Here is a 17,570-nt window from a genome sequence, read left to right as displayed (position 1 = left end):
ACTATGATACCCCTTCGGTCATGGCTTTCCCCAAAGAATCCCAAGAGCTGCAGTTTGTTAAGGATGCTGAGAGTGGTTAGAAGACCCCTATTCCCTTCACAAAGCTACAATTCCTGGAGTGGTTTTGCAGTCAATCCCTCTTCTCTGGGAATTGTAGCTCTGGGAGGTAAATGTGAATGATCTAGTTCGTTGGTTCCTGTTATGTACTGAGTTGAATAGGATCCAAAAGGCAACAGTCTGATTGGTTCTAGAACAATAGGATCCAGAATGCAGCAGTCTGATTGGTCCACAGGAGCCATCCAATCCAGCTCCAGGTAGAAGTGAATCCGCAACCTGATTGGCCTACAGGTGAATCCTGGATTTAGCCACTCACGTGGGGCCCATTGTGTAAATAATGTATATAAAGCAGACATTCTGGGGGAACTTCCATTCCTCCTCACCACTATGAGCTGAATAAAGAGCATGAAATCCACTCTCGACTCTGAGTATATTTCAGTTCCCAATTAGCTAAGTACCACGGACCCCCTGTTTTTCAAAAGCCAAGCCATGGACCTCCTACTTTTGAAAATTTTGATATCTCTATGGTAGTTTTTGTTACGTGAATGGTGCTGCAGATATCCTGGGTGGGTTATGTGCACCCCTGGGGTCCACAGACCACCGGTTGGGAGCCACTGATCTAGATCATTCTTGTTTGCACTGACTGGGAACTGAACCTGGGACCTTGAGCTCAAGCCACGCTGCAAAGGAAAAAGGGGTCACTTGATGCTTTGTTGTGATAAGAGAGGTGGGCAGCCCCACCCACCCATCAAAGTGGCCTGCTGGGATGCCTGAAAATCTGTCCTGCAAAGATGAAAAGGTTCCCCACCTTTGCACTAGGAGTAGACAGAGAGGAAGGGATCATCCATGAAGGAGCTGATTGGGTTGAATTTCAAAGGAGAGGTGGTTTTGCAGTAAAACAGGAGTGGGCAAACTGGTCCATTTCAGTTTCTCAGTTTCTCACTTTTCTGATCTTAAGTTCAGTTCTCTACCTTTCTTTAAAGTAACAAGCAAATTTGGCAGCATTTTAGTGCAGATTTATTGCCATATACACATCATTGTACACAACTTTGCCTGCAAGAAGCAAAGTTGCAGGGAACCAGGCAGGGGTTGAAGGAAGTCTTAGGCCGTAATAGCCAAAGACTTGTTATGTGGTTTTGGAGTTGTTATGTTGGAAAATTTGTGCAAAAATAAAAAAAAAATATTTTTTAAAAAAGAATTATGAGACTGGCTATTTGACCAATATATAGACATATCATGCTAAATTTCAGTCACACCAGTGTGACACAACATCACTATTCCCCCAACTTTTCGGCACATGCAGGCTTCTGTTCCCCCGTGATATCTCCATGAAAATGGCAGGAAAAAACCTGCATGCCAGTATACTGCCCCCAATTTTGCCACTTTGCAATTTTCCAGGTTAAGAGTGCTGCAAATGGATTTTTCTGTGACCAAACCAGACAGAAATGAACATTAAACATGCTGCGCTGCTCTGATTCGCCAGAAGCGGCTTAGTCATGCTGGCCACATGACCCAGAAGCTGTACGCTGGCTCCCTCGGCCAGTAAAGCGAGATGAGTGCCGCAACCCCAGAGTCGGTCACGACTGGACCTAATGGTCAGGGGTCCCTTTACCTTTACCTATATTCCACACATTTTCCAGAAGTGGCTTTGAAGCCATTTGAAAGCCGTTTGAAATATAATGCAGAAATTAACAGTTAGGGAATTGTTGAGGAAATGGAATAAACTGCCATGCGAACACAGTCTTGGATGCAAGAAGCAGCAAAGCGGTTTACAATCTGCAGGTAACTGGGTAAAGGTGCTTCAAGAGGTGAGAGACGTCATCGCCCAGGCAAAACCTCTCTGCAAGAGTTGCTGTGTATCAGCGCTACGACACTCCTTTCTGTGGTTCGCGTTAATAAAAAAACATGAGAGGCTCCGGTTCTCATGAATAATTCAAGCCCCCAAGCACACGCCATTAGACACTGACCCAACACCAACCTCCTCCCATCAATCTCCATTTCTGAAAGAAATCTGGGCTAGAGTAGAATCTGTCAGGCCGGCCGGCACAAGGCAGTTTTGATTTGCAAACTAAAGTGGCCCTCAAGTCAGGAAAATCAATTCCAACATAGGGAACGACATGAGAGTTTTATTAAGTCAGCGCTGTTGAGGCTGCATTATTGAATAAGTGTATCTGCTATGACCTCTGCAAACCATGAATGGGCATGCAAGGGAGAGGAAGTGGCAGTCACAGAATAATTTATGGCTCACTGTTGTGGTTTAGGCTGGCTCTCTCTCTTTCTCTCTCTCTCTCTGGTAGACGGGGCAGGGAGGAGGAAATCAGAAGCCAATTCAGGGCACCAGACCCAAACCAGGACATTTTGCTACCCAAGGAAAAGGAAAAGATGGCACCCTGACCATTCCATGTGCAGCTGAATCTTCTGCTAACCCTCCATTGCCAACCAGATTCCTATGGGAAGGCCACAAACAGGACAGCAGTTCCCTCTAAGTTGTCCATTGTCTATCCATATTAACTCTCTGAATTGTAATGGCTTCAACAGGAGATAGCCATAAAGCCAGTAATGTTTCTTAGCTTCCTATCACAAATTCGAAAATAAAATCAATTTGCCACGAAGTTAAAGAGGCCATAAAAGGAAGGGCAGCACAGACCCTTAACTTAGTCCAATGCCTCTTTGGTCTTGGTTGCACAGGTTATCTCTTGCAACATCTTCATTCATGCAACCATAGACTGTGGTTGCAACGGAGCATTGGGTTGAACAGCAGGGAGAATCTTGATGGCCGAAGTGGCACCAGGGGCCAAATATAACTCACTATCAGGCCCTTGGCACTCTGCCCAGGCCACACACCCTACTGGCTCAGATTTGCACCCTCTTTGAGTGTTTTTGCTTGGCTGGAATGTGTCTTGGGCCACATCCACGCCGTCCATTTAAAGCACTCTTGCGCCACTTGAACAGCTATGGCTTCCCCCAAAGAATTCTGGGAACTGTAGTTTGCTAAGAGGTTGCGAATACTCAGCGCCCTTTTGAAAAGTACAGTTCCTGGGGCGTTTTGGGGGGAAACCATGACGGTTAGGTATAAGAGTGCTTTAAAGGGATTGGGTGGGTGTGACCTTGAATTCTGAGCCTGTTTCTTCCCTGAATGGAGGAAGGAGTGTGTGTAGAAACTAGCCTACTGTACAAAGGCAAAACCTGTGTTGGTTGCCATGCCCACTTTTGCCTCTGGCCCCACCCACCACTGCCATGTCAAGTCAAGTCAAGTAACCTTCACTGGCATCACATAAGAACATTCAGAATAGATAGGCCAGTGCGATCTTGTCACCACCCCAACGGCACAGTCACTTGCCAAAGGGCAGAAGAGGCAAGCAATCCTGAGTCGTTTCCACTGCCATGTGGAACCTGGAAGTTTGCTCAGAAAGGAATATGGCCCTCAGGCTGGAAAAGTTGCCCCATGCAGACAGCTGCCTTGTTCCACTGAAAGATGGCGTCCTCTGTTGGTCTCAGTCACTTGCTACGTGGCTCTTAAGAAAAATTAATATTGGAACCATATGTTACTGTTATAGAATCATAGAATTGGAGAGTTGGAAGGGACCCTGATGATCATGTAGTCCAAACTCCTGCAATACAGAAATATGCAGCTGTCCCAAACGGGGATTGAACGTGCAACCTTGGCATCATCAGCACCATGCTCTAACTCGCTGAGCTATCCAGGAAAATTTGCGTTATTGTTATTTTTTATTAGCAGCTTTCGGATCCAACTGAATGAGAAGCTGCATAGAGATACAATCAATCAATCAATCAATCAATCAATTAATTTACTATGTTTATTTAGGTATAAACATTGCATTTAATCCTAACTGTTTAATTGCAGGATTTAAAGAGCATGTTCCTTGTCAAAGATGATATGGATTACACATTCCCACTGGGTATGATGTCCAGCAGTTAATCCTACCTATCTTTTGAAAACATATTGAGTCAGCAGAACATTCCAAGCTTTCTGGAAGGCGAAAGCCAAATCTCATTAGATTCAGGGACATTGATTTGGTTGGTAGTGACAAATCTGTGAGAAAAGAAAATATGTCTTTTCATGTAAAAACACTGAGAATTATTCCTGCTTTGCAGTGATAGATAGGAGTTTATTTAACTCCTACTGTTTCCTGAAAGGGCACTCTGGTGAGTAAATTAGGCTTGTTAATGGTCTCAAAAATAGCTTGTGTCTTGTTGCAAAGAAATATATTGCATTTCAGCAAATATATCATATTTCTGAGCCCTTGCATGTACTCAGAGGTGGGAGTTGTAATGGCTGAACTCAAACTTACTTTAGGTCCAGTGAGGTTCTGGGATACAATCCTTCCAACTCAAACTGCACAAGAAAAGAAAAGAAAAGAAAAGAAAAGAAAAGAAAAGAAAAGAAAAGAAAAGAAAAGAAAAGAAAAGAAAAGAAAAAAGATGGTATTTCATTCTGACTCTCTTATTTATGTGCTGGGTGTTGCCAAGAGGTGTTCTAAATGAAACCCACATAAACGTACCTCACTCACTTCCTGCAGCCCCTCATCAAACTCTGACCTTGAGGCACTGCAGCAGAGGGTGCAATCCTGCACTCTAGATATGCTAGGTGGGGTGGTGGTGTTAAAATTTGGAAGAAGACCGCCCCCCAACAGCAGCTTATCCCAAAATGATGTCTTCCTGCTTGGTAACAGTGTAGCACTTCACAAGCATATCTTTACTGCTGCTGTAACTCTTCCAGCAGAACTGCCAACATGGGGTGATAATGGGGGTGACATGAGGAGGAGCAGATTTCCTCCACAATTTGTTGTTATTATTATTTACTTACCGTATTTTTTGCTCTATAAGACTCACTTTTTCCATCCTAAAAAGTAAGGGGAAATGTGTGTGTGTCTTATGGAGCAAATGCAGGCTGCGCAGCTATCCCAGAAGCCAGAACAGCAAGAGCGATTTCTGCTTTCACTGTGCAGTGATCCCTCTTGCTGTTCTGGCTTCTGAGATTCAGAATATTTTTTTTTCTTGTTTTCCTCCTCCAAAAACTAGGTGTGTCTTGTGGTCTGGTGTGTTATATAGAGCGAAAAATACGGTCTTTATTTTATTTAACAGGATCGGTACCCTGCTAACCCTTAAAAGCCTCCAGGAGCCTTGCATAGGATATAAAATATACCTTTTCAACCCTGATGAGATTAGATGCTAAAAACAAGTTGGTGCGAGAAGTTCATAGGATCTCAAGTTGTTGTTGTCAAGTTACTTGTTGTTGTCAAGTTACTAAAATTTATATCCTGCCCTTCATCAGCTCCATTGGTCCCTGGTCTAACTGCATCTTAACACACAATACAACTGTACACATTTTAGAATAACCAACACATTGGTTAAGTAACTCGTCCCAAGCTGTTAAGGGCTTTATATGCTAATCGTGACACCTTGAATTTGGCACAGTAACAAATTGGCAGCCAGTACAGCTCTTTGAGGGACGCGGGTGGCGCTGTGGGTAAAACCTCAGCGCCTAGGACTTGCTGATTGCATGGTCAGCGGTTCGAATCCCCGCAGCGGGTTGCGCTCCCGCTGCTCGGTCCCAGCGCCTGCCAACTTAGCAGTTCGAAAGCACCCCCGAGTGCAAGTAGATAAATAGGGACCGCTTACTAGCGGGAAGGTAAACGGCGTTTCCGTGTGTGCTGCCCTGGCTCGCCAGAGCAGCTTTGTCACGCTGGCCACGTGACCCGGAAGTGTCTGCGGACAGCGCTGGCTCCCGGCCTCTAGAGTGAGATGAGCGCACAACCCCAGAGTCTGTCAAGACTGGCCCGTCTGGGCAGGGGTACCTTTACCTTTACAGCTCTTTGAGCCAGGGGTGTTATAATAATAGATATGCTGTTATATGCTAACAGGACCTCACACCTGTCTGCAACACTGCTGCAGCATTCTGCCTTAACTGTGGTTTCCAGACCGAATCTCGCAAGGGAAGCCCCACATAAACTGCATTACAATAATCCAGTCTTGAAATTGCCAGCACCTGCAGAACTGTGGTTATGTCAATACTGTCAAGGATATAAATTGCATAACAGGCCTGGTTCCTTGTGACATAGCTACCGCTCTCTCTGCACATTTGTAAAAAAATATTTATTTATCTATTTTGTCCAAGGAGCTCAAGGTGGTGGGCATAGCCCCCCCTCTCTCTCCTCATTTAATCCCCACAACAATCTTGTGAAGAATGTTAGGCTGTGAGGCCCAAGGCTGTCCAGCGAGCTTCATGGCCAACTGGGGATTTGAACCCTGGTCTCCCAGGGACATGGGTGGCGCTGTGGGTTAAACCACAGAGCCTAGGACTTGCCGATCAGAAGGTCGGCAGTTCGAATCCCTGCCACGGGGTAAGCTCCCATTGCTTGGTCCCTGCTCCTGCCAACCTAGCAGTTCGAAAGCATGTCAAAGTGCAAGTAGATAAATAGGTACCACTCTGGCGGGAAGGTAAACAGCATTTCCGTGTGCTGCTCTGGTTCACCAGAAGCGGCTTAGTCATGCTGGCCACATGACCTGGAAGCTGTATGCTGGCTCCCTTGGCCAGTAAAGCGAGATGAGCGCCACAACCCCAGAGTCGGCAACGACTGGACCTAATGGTCAGGGGTCCCTTTACCTTTACCTCCCAGGTCCTAGTCCGACACGCTAACCACTGCACTGGCTCTCTACATTGTGTGCACAAAGGCACATTTAAGAAACTGATCCTGTCAATGGCTGCTCCAAAGCTTCTGGTTGCTTGGGGGGGGGCAGGGGCTGCATGAAGAAGGCACTGAAAGATCCTTTACCCACAATGCGTTGCACCATCAGACGAAGCCGCCTAAAAATTATTGGCTGCAGTTCCTTCACTTGGCAAATGGATAGTCTGATTTTGCATGTGGCAGCCACATGCTGCATCTCTGGCGATCAACACTCCAGCGTCTCTTGGCTAGCAAGGCACGGGATCAAAAAGGAAAAGTGGACAGACTTCAAGCAGAAGCTAAAAGAGCCATGCTTTTCTGATCGATGGCTCTGGCTTCTTGGAATGCACAAACAGTGAACGCTGGTCAACCTCCAAGAACACTCAGGGCTTTTTCTTTTCATTAGAAGAAAGTGAGAATTTCATTGCAAATCAAAATAGTCAAGGCTCATGCTACTGGATGGTATTTTATTGCACCAATCCCTCTGCCACATCTGCCCCTACCCCTAATTATGCCTGCCCCAACTGGAAACAAAGCTGCATAGTCTTTTGAAGGCAACAGACCCATAGCTAGCTATTGCTGCAATCTGTATGCAAAGGGATCCCAGTGTGGTGATTCTTGAGTTTTGTCTTCTTATGCAGAGGGCTTCCAGATTGAGAGCTTCAGGTGCTACCCATCCATCAATGCTCTTCTGGTGAGAATCACAGGAAGAAAAGCACCTGACCACCTGCACTTGGGCTCCAGTCAGTGCTGGATTTACGTATAAGCTATGCAAGCTATAGCTTAGGGCCCCACTCTCTTGGAGGGCCCCAATTTTTTTTAAAGAAAAAACAACTGGATGTACATTTCCAAAATACAAGATAAAAAACAAATAAAATAAAACCAACATACAGCAACAGTGGTTTGTGTTGTGTAGGCTCCTATGATGTAAGGAATGGGACCCACCTGCTAGCCTGCTCTCTAAAACACTGGTTTCAGTTCAACAATTACAGTGGCACCTCAGGTTACATACGCTTCAGGTTACATACGCTTCAGGTTACAGACTCCGCTAACCCAGAAATAGTGCTTCAGGTTAAGAACTTTGCTTCAGGATAAGAACAGAAATCGTGCTCCAGCGGTGCGGCGGCAGCATGAGGTCCCATTAGCTAAAGTGGTGCTTCAGGTTAAGAACAGTTTCAGGTTAAGAACGGACCTCCGGAACGAATTAAGTACTTAACCCGAGGTACCACTGTTCTTTGATAAAATACATATTTTGTTATGTGCAAATGGCTTTAGATACCTATTAGGTCCATAAATTACCACATAGCATATAGTCAACACAAAAAACAGTGGCAATTTGTTGTTGACAAGGGACAGCTGGGCCCCATTATCTTCAGTAGTTTAGGGCCTCTTCAAACCTAAATCCGGCACTGGCTCCAGTGCTTTTAAAGGTCTCTGTAGAGAAAGGACTGTAGTGAACAATAAAAAGATGGTTGGGGTAATTCAGGCCACCTTCACACCATGCATTTCAAGGACTATGGTACCATTTTAAGCTATGATGACATTCCCCAAAGAATTCTGGGAGCTCTAGTTCATTAACAGAGGACTGAGAGCTGTTGCAAAAAATATATCCCCCTCCTCCTGCCTGAGCTACAATTCCCTGTGTGGAATTTCCAATCTTACGTTCAAGTTCTTTGCATTTCCATGTCCATTTTTCGATTTTCTAAAAAAGTCATAATGAAAACTCAACAGCATTTTATTGCAAATTTCCTGGACACAGCTGGGATTCAGCCTTCAGAAACAGTGTCCGGCTGGAAACCGCTGAAAAGTCTGGGAAAATCCAGGTGCATGGCAACCCACATTGGAGATGTAGATTTTGGCAAATTTCCTTAAAAATAGCTCAAAAACTTCATTTTTAAAATTTTTTGCAAAACAAGCTCAACAACTCTGCAAAAACAAAAACAAAAAAACCCCTCAACAACTTTTGAGTCTGGACTTCCACTTTCTGAAATATGGCAATCCTACCTAATATACAAATTTCTATTTGCCATTTGGTCCAGCATGCTCATTTTTGCAAAACGATTTGCCTATACACAATGTACTTTTTGTCCTTTTTTTTTTTTACTAATATAATCTTTTTTTAAAATGTCAACTTTACCCCAGAACATGCATTTTTGGTACACTTGAGTGGAGAACTGCACTGAAGATTTTGGAGAGCAGAGAAATTCAAATGAAGGCTGTGTTTTGGTTTGCATATTGTTACAGAAAGAGTGAATAGGCAGACTCTTCTTTAAACGCCAATGGAATGACTAATTAAAACACACACGCTTTCCCGGTGGTTCTGTTGAAGATGACATTGACCCGCATTCCAAACTGAGTTTCTGCCATCATTTGAGATTCTCTCACCACCTAATTCTTCCTCTGCCTGATCAACTGTACAGCGTGTCTGTATACAACACCACTTGGGGGGAAGGAATTCAATGCTTGGTGACATTTCATCTGCCATTTTATTCCCTTGGCTGTCCGCCTTTCCATGATACCTGCTACTTCCTTTGGGAGCAAACACTTGCTTCAATTTCACACTTCCCGAAAAGAGCCATGTGTCAACATCACGCTACCACTGGACGAAAAATATTCCTTTGCTGATGTCGACACCCGTTGTGAGATCCTGCAAGGGGGAAACTGTCCTTGAGAAATGGAGTTGCAATGGAAAGTATTTGCAGAGGGTTTCTTGAACTCTCCAAGGTCCAACACTTTTCTTTTTTGCTGACAGGGCTCCAAATGCAGACATTCAGCGAGGGAAGCACACTGCTTCTTCCAACCACCACAATGGGGGGAAGAGGTAGCAGGATTTGACATCTTTCCGCAGGGCCTGCAAGACGGAGCTGTTCCACCAGGCCTTTCGCCGGGGGCAGTCTGACCTATTTTCCTTTGCATAAGAACAAACATGAAGGAGGCCTCCCAGCCTGTTCACAGGTCCTTATATGATCAGTGAAAGCAGTTGGTCCTGGCAAGTATTAACCGCTCTCAATCTTAACCTGATAACTGCCATTTGTCTAGATTTTTATTTGTCTGAATTAATTTTAAAATGTATTTTAATTAATTGATGCCTGTTTTTATGTATACTGTGTTATTTGTATGATGTTAGCCGCTCTGAGCCTGGCTTCGGCTGGGGAGGGCGGGTTACAAATAAAATTTATTGTTATTATTATTATTATTATTATTATTATTATTATTATTATTAATATTTGCACTTGCTGAATTTCTGTCTGACCTGCAGTTCTTAATGGAACACATTTTTCTTTATTATAGCACTTTTAGAGCATGCAAAACCCTTGTCATGCATCATTTCAGGAATCCTTGCAGCTGTTCTGCAAAGCATAAGTGAATGTACAGCAAGCATGGTGGGAAAGGCTCAGTGGAAGGTTGGTATGAATTTTGAAAACTGAATGGGAAACCCAATATAGAATATATAGAAGAATGGGGAAAGGGGTAGCAAAGTGGACACGCTTCCTGATGAGATAAATGGTTGCCATATGTCTGGAATTTCCTGGACATGTCCAGAATAGTGCATTCATCAGCAGCGTCTGGAAAATCCGCACATATGGCAGCCCATACCGTACCGGCAGTGCCAATCTTCCCTGCTTTACCTTAAAATAGCTCACTGTTTGAAAAATGGCAACCCTAAGATAGAAGGTGTATTCAGCCACATGGTAAGCAAAAATGCCAAGATGTGAACGCAAAAAAAATGTAGGCAAGACCTGTAAGCAAAAAAAGTAGAGTAGGCAAAAATGTCAAGCCCTGGAACCGCAGTCATCACCAAACTTCATTTGCCTGAACACACAAATGTTGAATCAGTGCATGGGCTCCTTTATATTGTGAGGTGCTATTACACATCTACACTATACACCTAAATCAGGGAGCAGGTGGCGCTGTGGTCTAAACCACTAAGCCTCTTGGACTTGCCAATCAGAAGGTCGGAGGTTTGAATCCCCACGATGAGCTTCCATTGCTCGGTCCCAGCTTCTGCCAACCTAGCAGTTTGAAAGCACACCAATGCAAGTAGATAAATAGGTACCACTGATGCGGGAAGGTAAATGGCATTTCTGTGTGCTCTGGCTTCAGTCACAGTGTCCCATTGTGCCAGAAGCAGTTTAGTCATGCTGGCCACATGATCTGGAAAGCTGTCTGTGGACAAACGCTGGCTCTCTCAGCCTGAAGCGAGATGAGCGCCTCACTCCATAGTCACCTTTGACTGGACTTAACCATCCAGGGGTCCTTTACATTTTACCTTCTACATCTAAAAGCACTATTACAGTCCTTTAGCAGTCATTGCTTCTACCAAAGAGACTTGGGAACCCTGGCTTTTAAGGGCGCTGAGAATGCTATTCCCTCCACAGAGCTACAATTCTTAGAGTTCCCTGGGCAGAGGAATTGATTGTTAAAGCACTCTGGGAATGGTATTTCTGCAGGGAGAATATGGGCCTTCTAACAACACTCAGTACACTGAACAAGCCACATTTCCCAGGATTCTTAGGGGGAAGACACAACTGTTTAAAGTGATATGTTACTGCCTTATAGTGCAGAAGGGGCCTAAAAGCAGACTATCCCCACTGAACATGGGGAAAGAGTGAAGACTGAGCATTGAACGACCACGAGAATGGCAACATTGGGGGCAGGGTTTCCATGTTTGTAATGATGGAGCTGGTTGTGAACTGCAGTGTGGTAGCAGCCTTAAGTTTTTATGTATATAGGATGATTTTTGGTACTGGTAAGATGGGAAGCAAACTATATTTTATTATGCTCTCCTAATAAATTTATTTTTCTTTAAAAAAATTATGCAGAATAGGCCAGCGTCATTATCCTCATGTTGCAGATGAAGGGCTATAGCACAGAGTTATTAACTTTATGCTGTAGCCTTATTGGAGTTCACAGTTTGGGTCTGCGTTGCTCCGGTACAGGAGGAAGGAAGTCAAAATGAGTTGGTTCAAAGAAAGAGTTTATTCTGCTCTCCAGACAGCAGAAGGCACTTGCGTGATTAGTCCACAGCAAGTCCAAAGAAATGACAAGTTTCATGCAGTATATATATCCTCCAGACACCCTCTCCCCCTTCCCCAGCCACGTCAGCTTGTATACGCAGGTTGACATCACAGATGTTCCTGCTCCGGCACTCTTAACCATAAAAGGGATTTCCTTCCTGCACTCCTGACCATAAAAGGATATTCCTGTTCCTCTCCTATTTTGGAGCAAGAGGTCACTACTTCCGAGAACATGCTCTGGCGTTAGTCCCAGACTTGGGTCTCTGCATCAACAGGACATGAGATATGTCTGTGTCTGTTCTACTGGTAAAGTCAAGGCCAGTCTTGCTGTCAAACTGATAAGGGAGAGAGCTGTGTTCTTGTTTTGCATTTGCTCAACAGCTAAAGTTTATGCATTTTAGCGAAGGAGAAATGGGAATTTTGGTGCAGTTTAAAACTGCCTGCACAGTCAGTTTTGGGTTTGGGAAACCCATTCCTTCAATGCCACCTACTGAGTTTGCGACAGAGGCGAGTTTTGAATCTGCAAAGGAAGTCTCCACGCAGTAGGCAACAATGCCTACTAGAGTCACCACCAAATTTCATCTAAACCAAAATTTAAAAGCAAAATAGGAGACCCTTGCTTAAGAGGCAACTTGAGGAACTTTGAAGAAGGTAACCAGCCTATCAATAAGACCAGCAAAATCCCTCAGGCAGGATTCCACACGTCACTCAAAAATCTACATTTCTCACCAGAACAAAGATAGATGTTGTTTTATAAAATGAGGAGCCTGGTGCAGCTTTTCCTCCAGAGACCAAGGAGAATAACAAGAACTCCTTCTGATGCCTTTGACAATCATTTTCAGAATTAACTCTCTGTATGTTGCTGGATGGGTCACTTGAAGGACAAGGCCCACTTTATTTGATGGAGATTATATCTGAGATACAAAGGCAGAGCAAGACTTGATAAGTGTTTAAAAAGCAATAAACTCATTCACTTGGTGAGACAGAGCACAGCACCCTGGGGTAAACTCTGATTGTACTGTATTATCTCAGCACTGAATTTCTTTGCAAATGTCAAGTGTTATGAATATTAATAGTCCCTTTATGTTATCTCCAGTTGTTACTATTCCAATTTTCTGTGATTACACCAAAAAGCATCTACTCATGTATTTAGTCTAAGAATGACAGGCGCTATTCAGCAGAGTACTTAGAAGTTTTGGAAATGATCTCCTTCTTGGGCCCTTACAGGGCCTGCCATGTGTTCTTGCTCAACTATTTCCAGATAAAAAGGAAATGCAGAGCATTAACGTGGCTCCATTGGAGAAAGCTCTTGTTTAATTTTGGGAGGTGAGCAAATTACAATTGTACTATTACTATAAATAATAATACTAATCATTATATTGAAAGGTTGAAAGAGAAAGGATTTTGAGGTGGGGCATTTGGCTTCTTACTTGACAGGAATGACTGGAGCCCACGATATGGGGGAGGTTTATGTGCGCAGAGGGAGGATGCAGCTTATAAAGTTCAAGAAAATGCCTTAAAAACTGTTGATCTCTTGTATATGCATCCTTCCAAGTTGAACAATACTTATCAAATCTCTTCGCCACTTTGTTGGTGAGGCTGCAAGCAACATAGAACTTTACTTCACTTATGGTGGTACTGTCCAGAAATGCCTATTTTTTGGGGGGGAGGGGGAGAGAATGCAACATTTGATCAATCGGATCATCAAACAAAATGTCCTTTTGGACCCAAAAGTGGTACTGCTTAATTCTCAAACCCCATAATTTTGCAATTTAATAAATAAGGATTTAATTTTACACTTGTTATCGGCTGCAAAGTTAGTAGCCACTAGACAGTGGAATTGCCTTGTTGTGGACCTCTGTGAAACTTGAGGTCCAGGTTTGAGTTTTAATACTGATGGAGAAACTTGCTGCTTAGCAACAATATTGAACAGCTGGAAAAAGCACTACTTTTTATGCAACATGGTCTGACTTTATTCACCATGTACAATTAGTTGAACATGGCTTCCACCCCCAAAAACAAAACAAAACCATGGGACGATATGGAATGATACTTTTGTTCATTGATTTTGTACCTTTATATAAGAAATCAGAACATAATGGATATTGCATTATGAGTAAGACTGGTTCCACACTCTTTGGGGTGGAGGGGAGGGATTATTTTCTGTTGTTACATTTGTAACTGCTTGTATCTGAAAAATGACACACACACACACACACACACACACACACACACCAAGACCCCAGTGGGATCTCAGTGTACTGTACCATACATTTAAGGAACATTACTTACCCCAGAGAATCCTCTCACAGAGCTGTAGCTTGTACGGACTTTAGATATTTGGTGTGAATCTGCCCAAATAGGTGTGAGATATCTAGGAATGTGTTTCTCAAATGATATGGAAAACCCTTAGAAGATAACTTTACACCAGTGCTACAAAAATTTAAAAAAAGCATAGGAATACAAGAAGGTGTCTTATACCAAGACTGACCAGGGTAGGCAATGTGACACCCTCCAGACGTTGCTGGACTGCAGCTCCCATCAGCCCCTGCCAGTATAGCCAATGTTAAGGGATGATGGGAGTGGGAGTCCAACAACATCTGGAGGGTGTCACATTGCCTACTCTTCATCTGCACTGACTGGCAGTCCAAAGTCTTCTCCCAGCTCTACCTGGAGATGCTGAACATTGGACCAGGGAACTATTCAATGCAGAGCAGATGCTTTGCCAGGGCTGTCTTTACCTGGGGGTGCAAGGGGTGCAGGGCACCTGGGCGCTGAATTCTGTGGGGCACCAGGCGCCCGCCCCTGAAGCCACTTAAGCGTATTGTATTGAGCTGCTACGCGGCAGCGGGGTCAGTGGCACCTTGGACACAACTGATCTCACACCGCCTTCCTGCTAGCGATGGGAGCATGCACAGACTCCGGAACCTTCCCAAGAATAACTCGTATATGTGTGCTCACAAGGGCCCTCCCAGCTCCTCTAGAAATAAGGTTGCTCCCACAATGAAAGGCTGCCCGAGATGGCTGTCCAACTCATGCCCACAATGCCCACCCGTCTCATCTTTCAGACACCTCCCTACGACTGTAAGTGCATGTGTGGAGTCTTTATACTGACTCCCAATGTGTTCTTTGTCTTCTTTAGAAAAGCTGGTTTTAAACAAAGCACACACAAATAAAACTCCTTTTGGAGCCACGCAGGCGTGAGCGCTATTTATCAAATGATAATAGTGACATAAGCATCATAAAAGTTAATTGGGGGGCTAAACTAAATTTGGGGGTGCTGGGTGGATCTTTGCACCCCTGCGGCGCATCTGCTAAAGACAGCCCTGTGCTTTGTTAGAGGGTTGTAGCTCTTGCCCATGATGGAGTTGGGTTGAATTACCAGACTCATCATCGTAGGTGCCATCTTGCACCCAAGATTGTAGGTGAAGTGTAGGTGGGTTCCCACGAGGCAAGACACAGCGATAACAGCAAGAACCTTTATTGAACTACATATCTGGGAAACAGAGGCAAAGCAACTGCTTATATACATTTCTGAAAGCCTGGGCCACTCCCACTCCCAACGTGATTGGCTGTCTAAACTTCCGAACTGCAAATCATGACTCAAGAGTTCAAGGGCCAATGGCAGAGGCCCAAATCCTGAAATGTTCTGTGATTGGACAACATATATCAAATCAGAACACAGGAGCTCAGATCCCATAGCTCAGGCAAACAGAGACCACTGAATACATAACAGTAGGTGCCTGCAACAAAGGGCTTCAGCTTTGCCCATTGACTTTGAGAGAGCCCAGCCCTCACAAACTTATTATTGTGGGTGCTGAAGCACCCATGGCACCCTGAAGCTGGCTCAAGTGCTCATCATGGATGGCAGTAGTTAAAAAAAAGAGTCCTCCACCTCCTGCTTCTTTCATTGCTCATAGGATAGGAATGAAGATCACAAAAAGTGGAGAATGGTTTTTTTGCAGAAGCTGGATGCACTTCTGCATTCACTTCAGCAGTGGGCTTCCTGTGTTGGCGGGCAGGTAGGAATGAAATCATTGTCACTAGACGAGCTTTGAGGCCCCTTTTTGGCTCTGTGAAAAGGTCAGAAAGGGGCAACCAAAATAATCAAAAGGATGGAGAGACTCCCCCATGAGGAAAAGGTTGCAGCAATTGCAGGGTTTCCCAAACTTGGGTCTTCAGCTGTTTTTGAACTACAACTTCCATTATCCCTAGCTAGCAGGACCAATGGTCAGGGATTATGGGAATTGTATTCCAAAAACAGCTGGAGACTCAAGTTTGGGAAACCCTGGTTTATCTACTGAACTCACTGCTACAGGAGGCAGTGATGGCCACCTACTTAAAGGTAAAGGTAAAGGGACCCCTGACCATTAGGTCCAGTCGTGGCCTACTCTGGGGTTGCGGTGCTCATCTCGCTTTATTGGCTGAGGGAGCCAGTGTACAGCTTCCGGGTCATGTGGCCAGCATGACAAAGCTGCTTCTGGCAAACCAGAGCAGTGCACGGAAACACTGTTTACCTTCCCACTGGAGCAGTACCTATATATCTACTTGCACTTTGACGTGCTTTCGAACTGCTAGGTTGGCAGGAGCAGGGACCGAGCAACGGGAGCTTACCCCGTCATGGGGATTCGAACCGCCAACCTTCTGATCGGCAAGTCCTAGGCTCTGTGGTTTAACCCACAGTGCCACCCACGTCCGGCCACCTACTTGGATGGCTTTAAAAGAGGATTGAACAAGCTCCTGGGACAGAGGGCGATCATGGACTACTAGCCATGATGGCTATGCTCTGCCTCCACAGCTGGAGGCAGCACTGCTTTTGAATCCCACTTGCCGCAAGCAGAGAGAAAGTTACAGTGGTGCCTCGCAAGACGAAATTAATTCGTTCCGCGAGTTTTGTCGTCTTGCGATTTTTTTCGTCTTGCGAATCACGGTGTCGGGAAAGTTTTGGAAAAGCTTCAAAAATCACCAAAGTCTTTAAAAACCTCAAAAAAGGCTACCACACCGCGTTCTATGAGTTGCTCCTCGAAGTCAAGTCGCAACTGTATTAACGGTGTTAAGAAAAAGGAAACAAACTTGCAAGACGTTTCCGTCTTGCGAAGCAAGCCCATAGGGAAAATTGTCTTGCGAAGCAACTCAAAAAACCAAAAACCCTTTCGTCTAGCGAGTTTTTTTGTCTTGCGAGGCATTCGTCTTGCGAGGCACCACTGTATTCTGCCCAGGTCCTGCTTGCCACTGTGAGAACAGGATTCCAGGGTAGATGGACCATTGGCCTGTTTCAGCAGGTTCTTCTGAGTCTATTCCATTCCAGCTCCACACAGAACACATGGCGATAGTCAAGCCTGGAAATGTCAAAAGCAAACTCCTCTCCAGCCCACAGAGCACCCATATTTATTGCAGTTAGTAAAAATTGCCCTTTGGTGCCATTGCAGTCACAAGCTTATCAAACAATAGTGCCAGGTCTGGAAGAATGCTAGGTTCTGCACCTGTTCAAAGAGAGAGATCTCACCCCTGCTATCAACCACAGGCAAACCAGTTCCTCCCAGCCCCCAAGGGCTTCTTGGCATTTGTAATCAAGACAAAAACCTTCTCCTAATAGAAGCCGGTAGGGGTTCCATTCTATTCTCCTATGAATTTCTGAGCTGACTTTATGCCTATTACTGTACAGCAATGAAAAACCTATTTCCTTGTAACAGCAAGTAATACAGTTTCTAAGCTTCAAATAAGCGCATTCTCTCTCCCCCCACCGCCCCTTTTCTTCACAGGCCACCATCCCAAAGCTCTTCTGATTCCTGATTCAAGAGGATGG

The 17,570-nt window shown here is 44.6% G+C and overlaps 1 long non-coding RNA gene across 1 annotated transcript in view; it reads left to right on the top strand.

Moving 5' to 3' along the window:
- Positions 1–16,912, top strand: part of LOC309518597 — a 56,646-nt gene extending 39,734 nt beyond the window's left edge. The window contains exon 2 of the long non-coding RNA XR_014213540.1: positions 16,613–16,912. This is a non-coding gene — a long non-coding RNA (uncharacterized lncRNA). The remainder of the gene's footprint in view (positions 1–16,612) is intronic.
- Positions 16,913–17,570: the final 658 nt, after the last annotated feature.

This window comes from Podarcis vaucheri (assembly GCF_965113315.1).
Source record: "Podarcis vaucheri genome assembly, chromosome: 14".
Classification (NCBI taxonomy): Eukaryota; Metazoa; Chordata; class Lepidosauria; order Squamata; family Lacertidae; genus Podarcis; species Podarcis vaucheri.
This window is presented reverse-complemented; position numbering and strand designations above follow the sequence as displayed.